The following is a 19,911-nucleotide window of genomic DNA, read 5'->3' on the forward strand; positions in this document are numbered from 1 at the left end:
GTTAGGTAAAAATTTAAACAGCCACGTGTACCCATTGCCCTGATCCTTGTTAAGTAGTTTTTTATTGTTTTGTTTGTAAATTTCTAAACTTTCTGCAACATCAAGTTTCCATGGGTTTGTAATGTGTCGTAAGAGTTTAATATTTGAAGTATTCAAAAAATGTCCTTCATTGAAAATATGTTCAGCAACTTTAGATTTAAAATGATGAATGAGTCCCTTGTCTGTGTCTTTGTGTGCTTTTGATACTTCCGTTATGTGTTCTTTGAATCGTGTGTTGAGTGTGCGTTTTGTTTGTCCTATGTATATTTTGTCACAGTGATTACATGTTACTTTGTAAACACCAGATTTTGTTAAGTTGTCCAACGGGTCTTTCGTAGATCCTAAGAGAGTTTGAAGTTGGTTAGCTTTGCTTGTGAAAACTAATTCAAAACCAAACTTTCTGAGAATTGGTCGGAGTTTTTTGGTGTCATTGTTGTAGTTCACAGTTATCCGTTTAAGTGTAGGTTCTGTCCGTGTCAGTGTAGTCAAAGAACGTTTGTATTGTTGTTGTGTCTTTTTGTTGATGATCTGTTGTATTGTTTGTTTTGTGTAACCGTTCAACTGTGCTGTTTCGAAAATGTAATTAAGTTCTTTCGTTTTTCCTGTTTCACTAAGTGGAAGTGTCTGCATTCTGTGTATCATGTGATTGAAGGATGCAATTTTGTGTTGATGTGAGTGATTTGATGAATTTGGAATAGTGCGTTGAGTGTGTGTTGGTTTTCTGTAAATTTCGAAGGAAAGTGTTGATTCTTGTTTTACGATGAGTATGTCCAAAAATGGTAGTTGGTTGTCCTGTTCAATTTCACAAGTGAATTCGATGTTTTTGTGTGCATTATTGATATTGTTCAAGATTTCAGGTAAAAGATGTTTCTTAACAATGCTAAACACGTCGTCAACGTATCTCCACCAGACTTCAGGAAGCTGTTTGTTGTTTTCTAAGCGTTTTTCCAAATTTGCCATAAAAATTTCACTTAAAAATGGAGAAAGTGGATTGCCCATGGGGGCACCATTAAGTTGTTTGTAGGTTTCATTTCTGAACGAAAAATAATTTTCTTCCATACAAAGTTTGGTTAATTTGATGTATGTACGAACTTTCTTAATCCAATCTGAATCTGAATCTTCATATTGGTTCAGAAGCCAATCTTCTAGTAGGTTAATGGCCTCTTTAACTGGAATGCTTGGAAATAGTGATTTAACGTCGAATGAAACTAAAATTTCATCGTCGTTAACGGATAAATTCTGTACTAGTTCTGTGAATTGTTCGGAATTCTTGACAGATCTACTGTGAAATTTTTTAGGCATGTTTTGGAATTCTTGTACTAAATATTTGGCAATTTTGTGTGTGGGTGAACCAATGGCTGAAACAATCTCACGCATTTCATTTCCAGGTTTATGAACTTTGGGAAGTCCTTTTATTCTAGGCAATGAAGGGTTAGATTCTTTCAGGCTTTTAATGACGCTTCCTAAAACTGGTGTAGACTCTTTCAGAGTTTTGTCAACACGTCTTACTAATCCTGGAAGAGGATCAGTACGTTGTTTTCGGTAAGGTCCATTTTGAATCTTGTTATTCATTATTTCATCATAGTCCTCTTTGTTCATGATTACTGTTTTGTTTCCTTTGTCAGCTTTCAGATAGAAAACTGGTTTCTGGTTAAGTTCTTTGATTATTCGTTGTTCTTTCAGGTGTTCTTTGTTCAATTTGTTTTGTTGTGTGTTTTGAATAGTGTTAGCTGTTTGTGTTCTGATTTCTTGAATCTGTGGTGTCTGTAAATTGTTCGTGTTGATAGCTGTTTCAATGTCGATTATGGTTTGTGTTGAATCTGGTTTAGAGTGTACTGCGTAGTTAAGACCTTTGTTGAGAAGGGTCAACTGTTCTTCCGTAAACTGTTCGGAAGAGCGATTGACCACTAACCCAGTTAGTTCTTGTGTTGTGTTTTGTGGTTGTGTAGAAGAACATGTAAACTTCGGATTTTGCATCTTTAATGCTTTAAGTTTTTTATCTAGTAATTTCCTTTTTCTTTCTGATTCACAAAATTCTGCAACTTTTACTTTTGTTAGAAAATTAGGGAAAGATTCAGGATAATCTTTCGCTAACTTTAAATGGAGAGAATAACATTCCAAAGTTTTCATGTTGATCTTGCTGTGTAGTTTTTTGATGCTTTCTTTGATGAGTGTTTGTTCAAGTGTCTTTACTAAAACGATATTGAATTCGTTCCAGCTTCATTAGATGGCAGTTTGATGCTGAGTGGAAGCAGAAGGAGCCATGCTCAATAACAGAGAGAATAGTCGTTTTGTAAAGTTTTATGAGGTCTTCCGGGTGGGCACCCCACCATGTTCCGGTAATTGTGCGTAGAAAATTGATCCTTTGTTGACATTTTTGCACCAAATACTTGATTTGGGTAGGTACCCCAAGTGCCTTTTGAATCAAACCAGACGCCAAGGTATTTCGAAGTCAAAGACTGGTCGATTTCTATTCCCAAAAGGTTGAGTTTCAGTTGGGCTGGGTTCCGCTTTCTAGAAAACACAACCAATTGAGTTTTTTGCGGAGCAAACTCGATCCCCAAATCTCTTGCCCAGATTGACAGATTATTTAGAGAATTTTGCAATGGTCTTTGCAACATTTCTGCATGTGGGTCTTTAAGAGAAACCACAGAATCATCTGCAAGTTGTCTTAGCGTGCATTGTCCTTCCAAGCAACTATCAATGTCTTTCACGTAAAAATTATAAAGCAAGGGACTTAAACATGAGCCTTGGGGTAGGCCCATATAACTATTTCTGGAAGTTGTCAGTTGTCCGAGATTTAAGCTCATATGTTTTTCTGACAACAAATTATACAAGAAATTATTTAAAATTTCTGGAAGTCCACTATTGTGCAGTTTTTCTGACAATATGCCTATGGAAACTGAATCAAAGGCGCCCTTAATATCCAAGAAGACTGAAGCCAGTTACTCCTTTTCCGCGAAGGCCAGTTGAATATCTGTTGAAACCTTCGCTAGACAATCGTTTGTTCCTTTGCTCTTGCGAAACCCGAACTGTGTATTTGAAAGCAAGTTTTTCGATTCAACCCAATGGTCGAGTCGCGATAGGATCATTTTTTCTAACAATTTCCTTAAACATGATAACATTGCAATTGGGCGGTATGAATCATGATCAGACGCTGGTTTACCAGGCTTTTGAATAGCTATTACTTTGACCTGTCTCCATTCCGGCGGAACAATGTTATTCTCCATGAATAAGTTGAACAGGTCTAGTAATCGTCTTTTCTCGATATCTGGGAGATTCTTAAGAAGATTGAATTGATCATATCGCGTCCCGGAGCAGAATTATTTGATGAAAGAAGAGCCATAGAAAATTTCAGCATAGTGAAGAGTCTGTCCAGAGAACCGTCTCTTGAGGATGTTTCCCAAGAAATCGGTTGTGCTTGGACCGAGTCTGGGTAGACCTTTTTCGCGAAGCTGAATATCCAACGGTTGGAGTATTCGTCACTCCCATTAGAAGAAGAGCGATTTCGCATATTGCGAGCCACTCTCCAAAGCGTCGTCATTGAAGTTTCTCTTGAGAGACCCTCAATGAAATGTCGCCAATAACTACACTTTTTCGCTTTCAGCAGGTTCTTCAACTGTCTTTCAAGCTTAGCGTACTATTGACTTGTGAGTGCACTACACTGGGTCATTACCAAGATTTGGGAGGAGGAAGTATTACCGGAGGAATGGATGGAAGGTATCGTGTATCCCATCTACAAAAAGGGCGACAAGTTGGATTGCGGGAACAATCGCGCGATCACACTACTGAGCGCTGCCTACAAGATACTCTCTCAAATTTTATGCCGCCGTCTATCTCCGATTGCAAGAGAGTTCGTTGGGCAATATCATGTTGGATTCATGGGTGAACGCCAGTGGTGGAAATAGGTCGCGAACGTGTGCTTACGCGCTACAAAAAAAAAATGCCATCGCGTCGCAAACCGTTGCTGTGCGATGGTGTTCGTATGTCTGTGGCTCACGATCGTACGACACGAACGCCAACGAGTGCATCGCATCTTTTGCAAGCGCGATGCTTTTTTTATTTTAGAGGTTCGCGGCCGATATTTCTGTAATGAAATCAAATGTTGAGAAACATTTTCGTCGATATCATTAATTGGAATGGTACCTGACCAGTATAATCAAAAAACACCCAAGTAATTACCTTTAAGTGAACAAAAAAAGGGCACAAACCAAGTGTTCTACATTTTGATCCTTCTGGCGAACCAACTGCGATTCTGCTCGTTCGACATTTGTTTTGTGTTGGTTCGTCGATCCGGGAAATCGTGAACCATTCTCTTTTTTTGGGTTCGCGAGCGCGTGAGCAAAGATTGTGTTTGATGCGAACCAAAAAACACGTCAAGCGCATGATGCTTCCCACCACTGGTGAACGCGCTACTACGGGTTAGATGATCGCCATTCGCTAGGTGCTGCAGAAATGCCGCGAATACAACGTGCCCAGACATCACTTGTTCATCGATTTTAAATCAGCGTTTGATACAATCGATCTAGACCAGCTATGTTAGATTATGCACGAATACGGATTCCCGGCGACGATGGATCGAGTGATGTGCGTAGTTCGAGTATCAGGGACACTTTCGAGTTTCTCCGAATCTCGCAGAGGGGTACGGCAAGGTGATGGTCTTTCGTGCTTGCTGTTCAACATTGCGTTAGAAGGTGTAATAAGGACAGCGGGGATAAACACGAGTGGAACGATTTTCACGAAGTTTGTTCAGCTGCTTGGTTTCGCTGATGATATTGATATTATAGCTCGTAAATATGAGACGATAGCGGAAACGTACATCCGACTAAAGAGTGAAGCCGAATCGGATTAGTCATTAATGTGTCGAAGACAAAGCACATGATGACAAATGGCTCCAGGGAGGAATCACTGCGCCCGCCACCCCGAATTTATATCGACGATGATGAAACCGAGGCGGTTGAAAGATTCGTGTAACTTGGGCTCACTGGTGATCGCCGACGCCACCAGCAGAGAAATTCAGAGACGCATTGTGGTAGTAAACGACCTTATTTTGGACTCCGTAGAACTCTACGATCGAATAAGTTCGCCGTCGCACAACTTCTTCTTTAAAATGCTGATTAGATCGGTAGTCCTCTATGGGCACGAAGCATGGACTCTACGTGCAGAGGATCAACGCGCCCTTGGAGTTTTTGAACGGAAGGTGTTGCATACTATCGGCGGAATGCAGATGGAAGACGGGACTTGGAGATGGCGAATGAACCACGAGCTGCATCAGATGCTGAGATCAGAGAACACTCAAGTCTTAGTCTGACCGGTAAGGTAAGTTAACTGACCAACAGAGTGGATGATCTAGCACACAAACAAAACCTAATTTTTTTACTAATTTAGGGAACGCTAACACTTTCGAGAATTTTTCCAATCCTCTGTGTTATATTACTTGGAAAAAAAAAAATAGACCATTAAATAATTAAACCGATATAAACATCGCAATCAACAGAATTTCACAATTTCTACATATTTTTGAATATAATGTTGTTTTTGTACAACAGCAGCTAGAGCTTTCCAATTCCAGTCTTCCCAATTTGATTAAGTCATTCAAATCTCTTTATCACTGTTGTCATCAAAATTCATTTCAACTCTCATCATTTGAAACCACCTCCGCTCGGGAGAAATTAATTCAATCATCACTCGGATAACGATTTTATTCGAGTCCCGAACATTTAACGACCGCTCGTTAAAAACCACCAGAATTCCATTTGATCCCATCAAAATCTATTCCCAATATCGTTCCACATGTTAAAATACCGAATGGACCGAGTCCAAGCAAAGTAGTTAATAAGCGATTAACGGACCTCTTTAGCGTGAGATATTGGTTGAAAGCTTGCTCCGGCGTCCGCCGTCGTAGTCGTCGTCGGATGGGACTTTGATGAGCATATTTCCACGCCGCCGGTCGTAGTCTGCCCCATGCGGCAATAACCATTCATCACATCCTTCCCATTTTATGACCCCAGCTCCCAATCCATGACCGGCGGAACAGCAAACCTGCGCTCCGTCGATCGACACAAATTGTCACCTGTTGCTGCTGTTGATGCTTGTGGTCATCCGCTAACTGGTGGCATCTGACTGGGGCCAATGGTGACTTTTAGTCATTTTAATTGGATTAAATTCAATTAAAATATTCACATTTGGCGATCGTCGTCCCGGTCTTCGGGTTGGTCATCGTCGATCGATGGCTATCGATTGCACCGGAGGCAGCTCCCCCTCTTTTTCGAGGCGATTTTTGCTTCTTTCATCTGCGCGCGCGCTCTTGGCCGACTCGACGATGGTTTCGCGTGCGCACCCAACTATCTGGTCAGGTCAGGTGACGCGGGGTGACATTTGTTCGGAATTTGTTTAATCTAATTTAATTTAATTTGTAATTTATTCGCTCGTTTACAACGGTTTTTCGCCCGTATGTTTTTTTTATTCATTTCACAAAGGAAGCTACTCATGCAGACTTGTCGGTTGTTTGTTTTATTGTCTCAATTTATTCACTCACCGCAAACAGTAAAGCGAAACACCGGTATCGTAAATAAATTAAAATGACCTGTTGACAGTTTTCTGAATGGGGTGACGGCAGGAGGCCTTAACAAATATGTGATATCAATTTCGAGTGGAGCTCACTGGTCTAATTCCATAAAATGGAATTTTGAAAACCTCACATAAACTTAGAAGGGGATGTGTACAATACACAATCGCAAGCTTGATGTTGGATATCCTTAATAGCTTTCTTTTGGTTTGCAATGGATGTAAATTCAAATCTTTCAGTAGTTGGCTTCCCATAGTGACCGAAATTACCTTATTCTGTGCAAGGGCTGAAAAACGGTGAGCCAATAAGGAGAGCGTCCAAGGTAGCTCTGGTCCTCACAAGTTCCTACCTCATGCTTCTGCGGTAGGATGCAATGACAAAGACCGCCAGGTGCTGCTAAGAGTTGTGTGTTTAGCTGGTAGTGCAGCCAGGGCACTGTTGTCCTTCTGACTTCAGCTAGATTGAGGGGGTACGTCTCATACGCATGTTCACCAAGGAGGTGCGGCTCAAACAGAGTCTGATATGCAATCCAGCGGCTGAGAATGAAATGCCTCTCTACCGGACACTATACCTAAGGTGGCAGCCCCACCACGGTAGACCACGGGGGTCTTAGGCCAACAATCTACTGTTTTCGAAACCCAAAAACTGCCACAGAAACCGAAAATGAAGGATTATGTACTGATTCAACGGCAACCAATTTTAGCGTAAAACAACGGACAAGAATTGGAACATGTAATGCAGGGTAAGCTTGAGATCCTAGGACTGAGCGAAGTCCGTTGGTCGAACTTTGGGGAACACAGATTGGCGTCACTCTTGCCTACGTGGAGTTGTTTTCCTGCTCAGCGCTCACGCCCACTCTGCGCTCGTGAAGTGAGAACCTATTAATAAAAGGATAATTGTAGCCAGATGCAGAACACGGGTTCGAAACCTTACCATGATCCAATGTTACGCGTAAACCGATGCTGCCGAATTGCAAGATAAAGAGAACTTTTGCAGTCAACTGAATGCTGTCGTGGACAAGACTCCGAAAGGTGATATCAAGATCCTCATGGGCGACTTCAACGCGAAGGTTCGACCCGACAACTCTGGCTATGAGCACGTCATGGGACGCCATGGTCTTGGAGGAATGAGCGAAACCGGAGGGCTGTTTGCAGTGTTTTGTGGCAACAATGACATGGTGTTTGGGGGATCGCTCTTTCCTCATCGACCAGTGCACAAAGCGACATGGGTTTCCCGTGATGGCGTCAGGGACAATCAAATCGACCACATCTGCAACAGCTGAAAATGGAAACGGAGCCTTCTTGATGTGCGGAACAAACGTAGCGCCGACATTGCGTCCGACCATCATCTCCTAATCGGCGAGATCCAACTGCGCATTGCTAGGATCCATCGACAGGAGGAGAAAATCGGGCGCCGGTTCAACACACGCCGACTGGAAGACGCTGCGGTGAAAAGGACCATCGTCGAGGAGCTGAAGAACTGTGCTGCGGATATTCCAGCAGGTGGAAGCGAGGAAGATCAATGGAGCACCATCTAGAACACCTCCACCGCCACCGGTGAGAATAATTTGAGTGAGCTACGCACCCGAAGAAAGCAGTGGATCACAGATAGGAAGATAGAGGACCGAAGGAACGTCAAAGCCGCGATAGAGCGATCGAAAACACGAGGAGCCAACGCCAGAGCCCGTCAGCGCTAGTCGGATCTCGAGAAGGAAGTGAAACGCTCATGTAGAAGGGACAAAACAACGTGGTCGGGCTTCCTAGCCAACGAAGGCGAGAAAGCCGCAAACACCGGTGACATCCGTCTCGTCTCCTCTACAGTGTTTCACGTCACCTTAGTGGGACTAAGGTGAATGCTACGATACCTGTGAAAGACACATCTGGAGAGTTACTGACCGACCGGGCTGACCAGTTGAAACGCTGGTTCGAGCACTTTGGAAACCTTTTTCAACTGTCGGCCAAGCCATCAACACCTCAACATTATCCACCAAGGGTTCGACGCATTACCCGTGTCAACACCGAAGCTCCTTCAGTGCAGGAGATAGAAACAGCCATCCGTAGCATAAAATGGAACAGAGCTCAAGGGGTCGATCGCATATCAGCTGAGATGCTCAAAGCTGACCCCGTAGTATCCGCACAACTACTGCATCAATTATTCTGCAACATATGGGAAACCACGACATCTCCGGCCGATTGGATGCAAGGCTTCTTAGTAAAGGTACACAAAAAGGGTGACCTGACTGTATGCGATATTTGGCGGGGCATCATGTTACTGTGTATCGTTCTCAAAGTTCTTTGCAAAGTGATACTTGAGTGATGATTGACGCAACTCTCCGACGGCACCAAGCAAGATTTCGTGCCGGACGATCCTGTGTGGACCATATTGTCACGCTCCGTATCATTCTGGAGCAAATCAACGAATTTCAAGAGTCTCTCTACCTGGTGTTCATTGATTAAGAAAAAGCTTTCGACCGTCTCAATCATGGAAACATGTGGGAAGCCCTCAGGCGCAAGGGTGTACCGAAAAAATCATTGGCCTCATTGAAGCACAGTACAGGGCATTCTCGGGGGTGGAAGCTCAGGTAAAATATTATCTCCTGGGCGCCCATTAAAAACACCACCCCTGGCGAAGACTGGCGCTCGAGCCTAGCTATTAAGCACTGTAGTTGGAGGAAATGCCAATGCAGAACCCGTAGCTTCCGGGAAGGTAAGCCCAGCTCCCTGGGTTAGTGGGTTGGTGTCAGGCCCTGCGAGCCAGCCGTAAAAAAGACTAGCACCGGAAAATCAACAAGAGAAGAATGCGAACCGATACCAATGGCGACGACGAAAAGGGACTTGCGATTGGAAGCTCGGTACGTGGAACTGCAGATCTCTCAACTTCATCGGGAGCACCCGCATACTCGCCGATATACTAAAGGACCGCGGGTTCGGCATCGTAGCGCTACAGGAGGTGTGTTGGACAGGATCCATGGTGCGAACGTTTAGAGGTAATCATACCATCTACCAGAGTTGCAGCAACACGCGTGAGCTGGGAACAGCTTTTAAAGTGATGGGCGACATGCAGAGGCGCGTGATTGGTTGGTGGCCGATCGACGAAAGAATGTGCAGGTTGAGGATCAAGGGCCGATTCTTCAACATTAGCATAATAAACGTGCACAGCCCTCACTCCGGAAGCTCTGATGATGACAAAGACGCATTTTACGCGCAGCTCGAACGCGAGTACGACCGCTGCCCAAACCACGACGTCAAGATCATCATAGGGGTCTAAATGCTAAGGTAGGCCAGGAGGAGGAATTCAGACCGACGATTGGAAAGTTCAGCGCCCACCAGCTGACGAACGAAAATGGCCTACGCCTCATCGATTTCGCTGCCTCCAAGAACATGGCCATTCGTAGCACCTTCTTCCAGCACAGCCTCCCGTATCGTTACACCTGGAGATCACCACAACAAACGGAATCGCAAATCGACCACGTTCTGATTGATGGACGACACTTCTCCGACATTATCGACGTCAGGACCTATCGTGGCGCTAATATCGACTCTGATCACTACCTGGTGATGGTTAAACTGCGCCCAAAACTCTCCGTCATTAACAACGTACATTACCGGCGGCCGCTCCGGTACGATCTAGAGCGACTGAAGCAACCGGATGTCGCCACCGCATACGCGCAGAATCTCAAGGCAGTGTTGCCGGACGAGGGTGTGCTCGATGTGGCCCCTCTAGAGGACTGCTGGAGTACAGTCAAAGCAGCCATCAACAACGCAGCCGAGAGCACTATCGGGTACGTAGAACGGAGTCGACGAAACGATTGGTTCGACGAGGAATGCAGAGCGGTTCTGGAGGAGAAAGATGCAGCGCGGGCGGTTATGCTGCAGCATGGAACCCGACAGAATGTGGAGCGATACAGACAGAAGCGGAAGCAGCAGACGCGTCTCTTCCGGGAGAAAAAGCGCCGCCTGGAAGAAGCGGAGTGCGAGGAAATGGAACTGCTGTGCCGTTCACAGGAAACACGCAAGTTCTACCAGAAGCTCAACGCATCCCGCAAAGGCTACGTGCCGCAAGCCGAAATCTGCAGGGATAAGGACGGGAGCCTCCTGACGGACAAACGTGAGGTGATCGAAAGGTGGAAGCAGCACTTCGACGAGCACCTGAATGGCGAAGAGAATGTAGGCACGGAGGACCAAGGCAGCGGAGGAAATGACTATGTTGGTGCAGCAGAGGACGGGAACGAACCAACTCCCACGCTGAGGGAAGTTAAGGATGCCATCCACCAGCCCAAAAACAACAAAGCGACTGGTAAGGACGGTATCGCAGCAGAACTCATCAAGATGGGCCCGGAAAAGTTGGCCACAGCTACCGGAGGAGTGGAAGGAAGGGATAATCTGTCCCATCCACAAGAAAGGCGACAAGTTAATGTGTGAGAACTTTCGAGCGATCACCATTTTGAATGCCGCCTACAAAGTGCTATCCCAGATCATCTTCCGTCGTCTTTCACCTAAAGTAAATGAGTTCGTGGGAAGATACCAAGCCGGTTTCATCGACGGCCGGTCGACAACGGACCAGATCTTCACCGTACGGCAAATCCTCCAGAAATGCCGTGAATACCAGGTCCCAACGCATCACCTGTTCATCGACTTCAAAGCGGCATACGACAGTATCGACCGTACAGAGCTATGGAAAATTATGGACGAGAACAGCTTTCCCGGGAAGCTGACTAGACTGATAAGAGCAACGATGGACGGTGTGCACAAATGGCACAAATGGCACAAATGTCCCAAATGGAGGATAACGTGCCTCTGGAGCCGGCCTTCTGATCCAGCTCATTTGAATCTCGACGGGGACTACGACAAGGTGATGGACTTTCCTGCCTTCTATTCAACATCGCCCTGGAAGGTGTTATGCGACGAGCCGGGCTCAACAGCCGGGGTACGATCTTCACGAAATCCAGCCAATTTGTCTGTTTTGCGGATGACATGGATATTATTGCTAGAACATTTGGAACGGTGGCAGAACAGTACACCCGCCTGAAACGTGAAGCAGCAAAGGTCGGAGTGGTGGTGAATGCTGCTAAGACAAAGTACATGCTGGTAGGTGGGACTGAGCGAGACAGGACAAGCCTTGGCAGCAATGTTACGATAGACGGGGATACTTTCGAGGTGGTAGAAGAATTCGTCTACCTCGGTTCTTTGCTAACGGCTGACAATAACGTGAGTCGTGAAATACGAAGGCGCATCATCAGTGGAAGTCGTTCCTACTATGGGCTCCAGAAGAAGCTGCGGTCAAAAAAGATTCACCCCCGCACCAAATGTACCATGTACAAGACGTTAATAAGACCGGTGGTTCTCTACCGACACGAGACGTGGACGATGCTCGAGGAGGACCTGCAAGCACTCGGAGTTTTCGAGCGACGGGTGCTAAGGACGATCTTCGGCGGCGTGCAGGAGAACGGTGTGTGGCGGAGAAGGATGAACCACGAGCTCGCTGCACTCTACGGCGAACCCAGCATCCAGAAGGTGGCCAAGCCGGAAGGATACGATGGGCAGGGCATGTTGCAAGAATGCCGGACAACAACCCTGCAAAGTTGGTGTTTGCTAACCATCCGGTTGGTACAAGAAGGCGTGGAGCGCAGAGAGCACGATGGGCGGATCAGGTGGAGCGTGATCTGGCGAGTGTTGGGCGTGACCGACGTTGGAGAGCTGCAGCTGCAAATCGAGTATTATGGCGGCAAATTGTTGATTCAGTATTATCATGAATTTGATGTTAACTAAATAAATGAACAGGGCATTCTCGTGCATAGTACTGCACAACGGTATTTTGTCCGATCCCATCCGGGTCGTTGCTGGAGTGAGACAAGGATGTGTACTATCACCGCTATAACTGTTCCTCATCGTAATCGACGAGATCCTGGTAGGTGCGATTGACCGAGAACCAAATCGTGGATTGCTGTGGCAGCCCATTACCATGGAGCACCTAAATGACTTCGAACTGGCTGATGACGTTGCTCTCCTAGCTCAACGGTGCTCTGATATGCAGAGCAAGCTCGATGATCTTGTCAAACGCTTCTCAGCGGTAGGTCTTAACATTAACGTAAACAAGACGAATTCGTTGGATGTAAACACGGTCAACCTTTCCAGCTTTACGGTAGCTGGGCAAGCAGTGGAAAATGTTGAAAGCTTCCAATATCTTGGTAGTCAAATGGCGGCCCATTGCGGCACCAAGATCGACATAGTTAGTCGGGGCCCGTGGCGCAGTGGTCCACACGTTCGCTTCATAAGCGGATGGTTGGTCATGGGTTCGAACCCAGCCCCGGCACTTGCAATTTTTCGTCAGTTGCTCTTCCCCCCGAGAGCAGCTGGCACCTGACCCTCTTCGGAGCATATAGCTCTAACGGACCCGGAATTTGGATATCGGCGAACCGTAATCTTATAATGGACGACCCCCAATTGGACTGGAAAAGGAACAGCAGCCAACCACCAGCATCATCGTGCTCATCATTCTACCGTGGACAGGGTAGAAAAGTTGAAGCAGCACAAGCCACCAGTTCGATATAGTTGAATTAGAATAGAATACATGTAGGCGCTGTACAAAAGTGTAAGTGCCGCGTCCAATTGGAATCGCTCACGTAGTGCCCAAGTGGACAAAAGAGCTGTAAATTAGGTTAAGTGATTAAGAATAAAAAAAAAGCTGATGATCGTTTAAAAAAAAAAAAAAGATCGACATAGGTGCACGGATCAAGAAGACGAGGACTGCTTTTGCTTTAAGCACGCATTGTATGGAAAAACAACCAGATTAGTCGACGCATCAAAATCCGAATTTTCAACTCAAACGTGAAATCTGTGCTTATATACGCCAGTGAAACTTGGTGTGTATCAGTGGAAGACACTCAACGGTTGCAGGTCTTCATGAATAGATGCCTGCGGTAAATAATTCGTGCATGGTAAGCCTCACAATTGGATCTCCAACGTGGAGCTCCATCGTCGATGTCCTCAAAAGCCGATAGCGAAGGAAATTTGGGAGCGAAAGTGGAGGTGGGCTGGCTACACTCTACGCAGGGGTAGGATCGAAATCTGTAAGCAAGCGTTAGATTGGACCCCAGCAGGATATCGTCGCAGAAGGAGATCGACAGAAATTTGACCTGGCCAAAGGTCAAGTTGATGGCAACCTACCGCCCAGGTTGGATATCTTTCAATTTACCCCTCTGCCCCACTATGAGTACTCAGGACTGAAAGTTAGTAAGTAGTGGTCTCATTGATGCCTTGTGTCTTAGCTGATTATGATACAGTTATATTAGAATGGCAACTAACGAAACGAATGAACAATAAAGCTTCAGCTATCCTGGTCTTACCTTATCTATGTCTAATTTCTAACAGAAAAGATTCGTTATTTTAGTACATTCAAATTTATTTTCTTTAAACATATGCATGAATGACGAAATTATGCTTAGCTAATGCGACGCCACAAGATCGTTAGGACAATCGATCCGTCATGGTCGTAACTCGGTTCATACTAACCACAATCTAACAAAATCATAATGAAAAGCCTCATTTGTCGCGACTCATTTTCACCTCCTTCCATAAGACATAGCTCTTGAAAGTGACTGGTGAGGTGATTATGCATTCATTGTGCCGTTATTTGCCATTGCTTCTTATTGTGTTAGAGGTGCCTACGTTAACCGAAAGTGGCCGAATTGAGAACGTTTTCATTACAAACAGAGTGCGGCTCATGGTCGTAATGGTCCCAAAGCATGGCGGTGGCACAATCGGTGGAGGTTGGTCACATCGAATCGCCCCGGTCGTACTGCAACACCTGAAAGCTCATTAGCATAAGAAATTATGAAAATAATATTTATTCAAATTTTTCCATCCGTACGCTACATTTTTCGTGCAACCTCGATTAAACCAAGGGGATTACTGGCAGAAAAATGTGAGTTTGAAACGCTTCCAACATACGAGCAACTGCGGTGCTTTGTAGAGTGGAGTAGCAACTCCGCAATCCGAAAATTGGCCCTCAGTCGGTTTAATTAACATTTTGTGCCATTATTGGTTGCGGGAAAATCTTCCATTGTTGAAGGTTCTTCGCTTTAGTATGTGGAAGAAAATAATGAAGCACTGCCCATGGTTTTGGTTCGAAACCATTGTATACTGGATAATACTGCAATCTTTTGGAGTTACCATTTTGTGCGCTGAAAACTAAATGTTGTTTAACTGCATTCTGACGACCCTATCCGAAAAAAAAGTCTCACAAGGTAGCCCCCAGATCTGAGTACTTTCCCTTTAACGCCAATTTGGCTTCTCCCGGAAACTGCGGTACCCATCGCAACCAAAAGCTCATATTTTTCCACCTAATTGTAATTGATACCTGCAACCCAGTGAAGCCTAATTTTGTTGGGGCCACGCAGAGTTCGACAACCTCCAGCCTAGCGGCCTCAACAACGGTGGTCAAAAAACGAACAATGATTCGTATCTTCGAGTTTCCCACAAACCCCGAAGACCTTGTCCTGTGACCACTTCCACGGCGGCACCTGAACAGTTCGTGATCTTTACCCCCTCCAGTCTATTTTTCTCAAAGATAATTTTAATAATTTGAACAGAAACAAAAAACGGGAAAGGAAACCGAACTCTCGGCTTTGTTTTGGTCCAGCCAGGTCCAGCAACCTTTCGAAAGTATGGTATCCTCAACTATACACCGGAGTGAGTCAGAGTGAGGTGATTATGCTCACGTCACGCGATCGCTCGGTGTATCCCGAGCGAGCGATCATGGTCGAATTCGTGTCAGCCCGTGTGGATGTGGATACGCGCGCGGTGGCAAATTAAAAGATGAAAATTGACTGCCTTCGAGAGTGATGCTGCTGCCCTGCCACTGCCGCCGTTCCGTTCGTTGACCACGGAATGGGTCTCACGAAATGTGCCCCAGAGCAAGATCGAACGGTGTTGGCCACCGAATTAGTTGTAGGAAAATAACAAAGAAAGGACAGGGCTTCTGTTTCGGTCATGGACACTAAGGAATCATGTGATGGTTTGGAGTCGAATTGCCTCAGGAAATAAGCGGTATGCGCAATTTTGCACAGGCTTCTGACAGCGTTGTTCCGAAGATATGTGACAGAAATATGGGTGAATTGGAACTAGAGTTGATCAAACATCCACCCTTGCCTTGGTCTTAACTGCATAGAATGCAATTGTGGTGCTGTCAAGGAGACTATTCTCAGCTAGTCAAACCATTGTCCAAAATGCTCTAAGTATTTTACTCTGTTAGTTTTGTTTGAAAATATGATATAATCAGAATTAAATAATTAGCAATGCCTTGCACAACTTCTATTTTGAATCGCCAAAAAATAAAATCCAAATGATAGTTTTCAAGGGAATGCTTCGATGGGTACCCTAAAGAACCTGTTTCCTAGAATTTTCTAGCAGCAATACTGCAAAATATTGTTAAGTGTTTCCTTGTGGAATTCCAGTATCATACGGAAAAAAAATCTGCAATGGAATTCTAGCAGAAGTTTTTGAACCCCTAGTGAAAATAGATGTCACATAGTAAGAAAGGGCCCATATAGCTGAAGCGCAAATGCGAGTGTATTCATTTAAACCATGCGGAAGGTGATTTCAAGTTGGTCACTATAATCGAATTTCCTTGGCTTTCTTGGGCATCGAGTGTTTTCCCGTCTATCAAACAATGCACAATTTCAAATGGTCATTGAGGAAGTTATAATATCCGAACAGCCTTAGCTGATTCATATCTACTACTTTTTATACCAAAACGTAATACGATGAAATAAATAATGATTGTAGTGATGACCAATTTCTGGAAGATTGAAGTTTTTTAACTTGTGCATTATTTTTCTGGAGCTTTTAATTTTTGTTTGTTGATCGTAACAAATCATAGCTGAACTCTATTGGAAATTACGAACTCTTTTTAGGACTCATCCAGAATTTTCTTCATGATTTCCTTCATGATTTCCTTCATGATTTTCTTCAGTAGAGTATATTGGAAACCCATCCGAACAATTTTTTGAAAATGTTTATATTATGTTTTCCAAAACCAACTTGAGTTCTTTCAGTGATTTATCATTCGTTTTGTGTATGCTTATTAGCAATGAACCTTCAGTTGTATCGTTTTGAGTACATCCTTGCCGGAATTTTGCTGAAGGCAGTTTTGTATACTACTATACTGACTAAACTCAATATACTCTTCTCAGAACATAATCTTAAAGAAATGTCAATAGACGAATTTCCGGAAGGATCATGGGAAGAGATGGATAAAGTGAAGCGAATACAACACGGCAGGCTGCGGTGGGCTGGACACGTAGCTCGTATGCTGGAGGAACGACAAGCTAACAATATATTTAGCACAGAACCAGGAAGGGGTCGTCGGCTTCGTGGAAGGCCGCATACACGTTGGCTTTTTGCAGTTGAGGAGGACCTAAGGAATCTAAACGTTCAGGGCGACTGGAAGCGATTGGCCCAGGACCGAGGCCAGTGGAGGCGGATACTTCATTCGGTGTAAACTCACCGCTACGAGTTGTAGGCCATCAAGTATCAAGTGTCATGGGGAGAATTGAAGGTATTCTCGTAAAAGCCTTGAATCTATCACTGGTGGAAACCATAAAGAGAATCCTTGAAGAAATTCTTGAACAATTTCTTGGAGGTATTTCCGGAGAACTCTCAAATGATGGTATTCTTGGAAAAATCCTCCTAGACGAATAGCTGGAATGAATTCAAAACTAAATGCCTGGAGGTATTTAAAAAGAAATTCCTAGAGGAATTCGTGATGCATTTTATAGAAAAATTCTGGGAATTTTAGAATTCCTGAAGGATCTCCTGAAGAAATGTCTGAAAGCGTTTCTAGCACATAAGAACTTTTATGTTTAATGTAAGTCATTGTGACTGTGAAATTATCACAGGAAGAAACTCTTTTGCAGGAGCTGCACAGGGTATTTTTGGAGGGATTCATGGACGGATTCGTGAATAAATCTGTGGATGATCTCCTCAAAGATTTATCGGAGATAATGGTGATAAAATTCCTGTATGACTTCTTAGAGTATTTCCTGGCTCCTTTATTCTTTTAAAAGAATCCCAATATAAATAGCTGGAAGAGTTGCCGTAGGAATCTTTTAAGTAAGTCTTCAGGTAATCCTGGAAACATTCTTGGGTGAATCCCCGGAAAAGGTGATGGACAGTTTTCTGCAACTTCTGACCCCTGAAGACATTTTTGAAAAGATCCCGGAATCTCTATAGGAATTTCGAGAGCATTCGCTGAAACAGCTCCCGGAGTAATCCCTGGAGGAGTTCCTGGAGAAATGCCTAGAGGAATTCCTGCAGGTATACCTGGAGTTAGCTTTGTAGGAATTCCTACAGTAATTTCTGAAAGCAGACCTGGAGCAATCTCTGGATAAATTCCAGGAGGAATCCTTGGAACGGTGGAGGAATCCCTGGAGATATTTCTGAAGAATTCTCTTGGGGAATTCCTGGAGGAATTCGCAGACAAATTTCTGAAAGAACCTCTAGATGAACTCTTGGAGAAATCCCTGATAGCATTCCTGTAGAAATCTTTGAGGATACTAGAGGAATCTCTGGAGTAAATCTTTGAGAAGCGGAATCCCTGGAGAAATTGTTGGAAGGATTTCTGAAAGTATGCCTGGAGGAATTCCTGAAGAAATCGTTAGATGAATTTCTGAAAGAATAACTAGAGGTTCCTGGACGAATACCTGGAGCAATTCCTGGATGAACTCCTAGGTGAATTCATGGTGGAACAGCTAGAGGGAATCTGGGAAAGAGCTACGAAAGATTGATTGATTGGTTGATTTGTCTTTACTATAGTGACTTTCAGCTACGAAAGAATTACCAGAGCAATGCTTTGATAATTTCCTACCTGACTAGAAAAGTGTAACAAAAATAAAACATAATCCTATCAAATTATGATATTCATAGCTCATTAAATATAATCATGTTCAACATCCTTGGTGTTTTCATAATACCATAACTCAATTATATCACAATATGTTACATATGATGTTTTATAACTCATTGTATTATAATTTAGTTCAAGTCTTCGACATTTGAAATTGTATTAAAATTCATATCACATTTTGTTATAATTTTGATATGATAAGAACAAAATAGGTTATAATCTTGATTAGACTAGTGAATTTTTTGTTAAAATTATTTTGGTTATTTTAACATCATACTGCATCTAGTTTATAACATAATGAGTTATAGAAAAATACAATAACATCATAACACAATATGATATAAACTTGATATGATTTTCTAGTCGGGCAAAGAAATCCCTAGATGAATCCGTGGAGGAATTTCTAAAGGAATACCTGGAGGATACCCTGGAGGAATTCCAAAAGAAATTCCTATAGGACTCCCTGGAAGAATTCCTGGATGAACTCCTGATGCAAACCTGGGATGAAATCCGGAAGGAATCCCTGAATGAATTCCAGCAGGATTTCCTAGAGGAACTCTGAGATGAATCGATGGAGAAATTTCTGAAGAAATATCTCCAGGAATTCCTGGAGCAATCCTTATCGAAATTTCTGGAGAAATTCTTGCAGAATCTCCGAGGGAATTCTTCGAACAATCCCTTGGGGAATTTCTGAATGCCTGGAGGAACTTCTGGACAAATTCCTGGTGGAATCCCAGTAGGAATTCCTGGAAAAATCCCTAGAGGAATTACGTGTAAATATTTCTGGAAGAATCTCTGGAGGAATTACTGGAGGAATCCTGGTGGAATTTCTTAAGGAATCCCTGGAGTAATCCCTGGAGGAGAAATTACTGGAGGAAACCCTGGAAAATGCCTGGTGGATGTCCTGGAAAAAATCTTGGAGAAATTCCTGAAGAAATACCTGGGGTGATTCCTGGAGGAATTCTTGGTGGAATTCCTGGAGGAGTTCCTGGAGAAAAGCCTGGAGGAAAGCCTGAAGGAACTCATGAAGAAACTTCAGGAAGAACTCCTGAAGAAAACCAGAAATAATTCCTGGATAAATTCGGGAAGGAATTTTTGGGGGAATTGCTGAAGGAATCCCTGAAGGATTTCCAGGAGAAATAGCCATAGTAATTTCTGAAAGAATTGCTGGAGAAATTTCTAAAGAAAATCCTGGAGGAATTTCCGAAGGAATTTCTGGGGTAATTCCTGGTGGAATTCTTGAAGGTATTCCTGGAGGAGTTCCTAAATGGAATCATGGAGGATACCTATAGAAATCCCTGGAGGAACTCTTGGAAGAATATTTGAAGGAATTCCTGGGTGAATCGCAAGATATGATAAATTGCTACATAAATTCCTGGAGGAATCCCTACATAAATGCC

The sequence above is a fragment of the Aedes albopictus genome, chromosome 3, assembly GCF_035046485.1.
Source record: "Aedes albopictus strain Foshan chromosome 3, AalbF5, whole genome shotgun sequence".
NCBI classification, from domain to species: domain Eukaryota; kingdom Metazoa; phylum Arthropoda; class Insecta; order Diptera; family Culicidae; genus Aedes; species Aedes albopictus.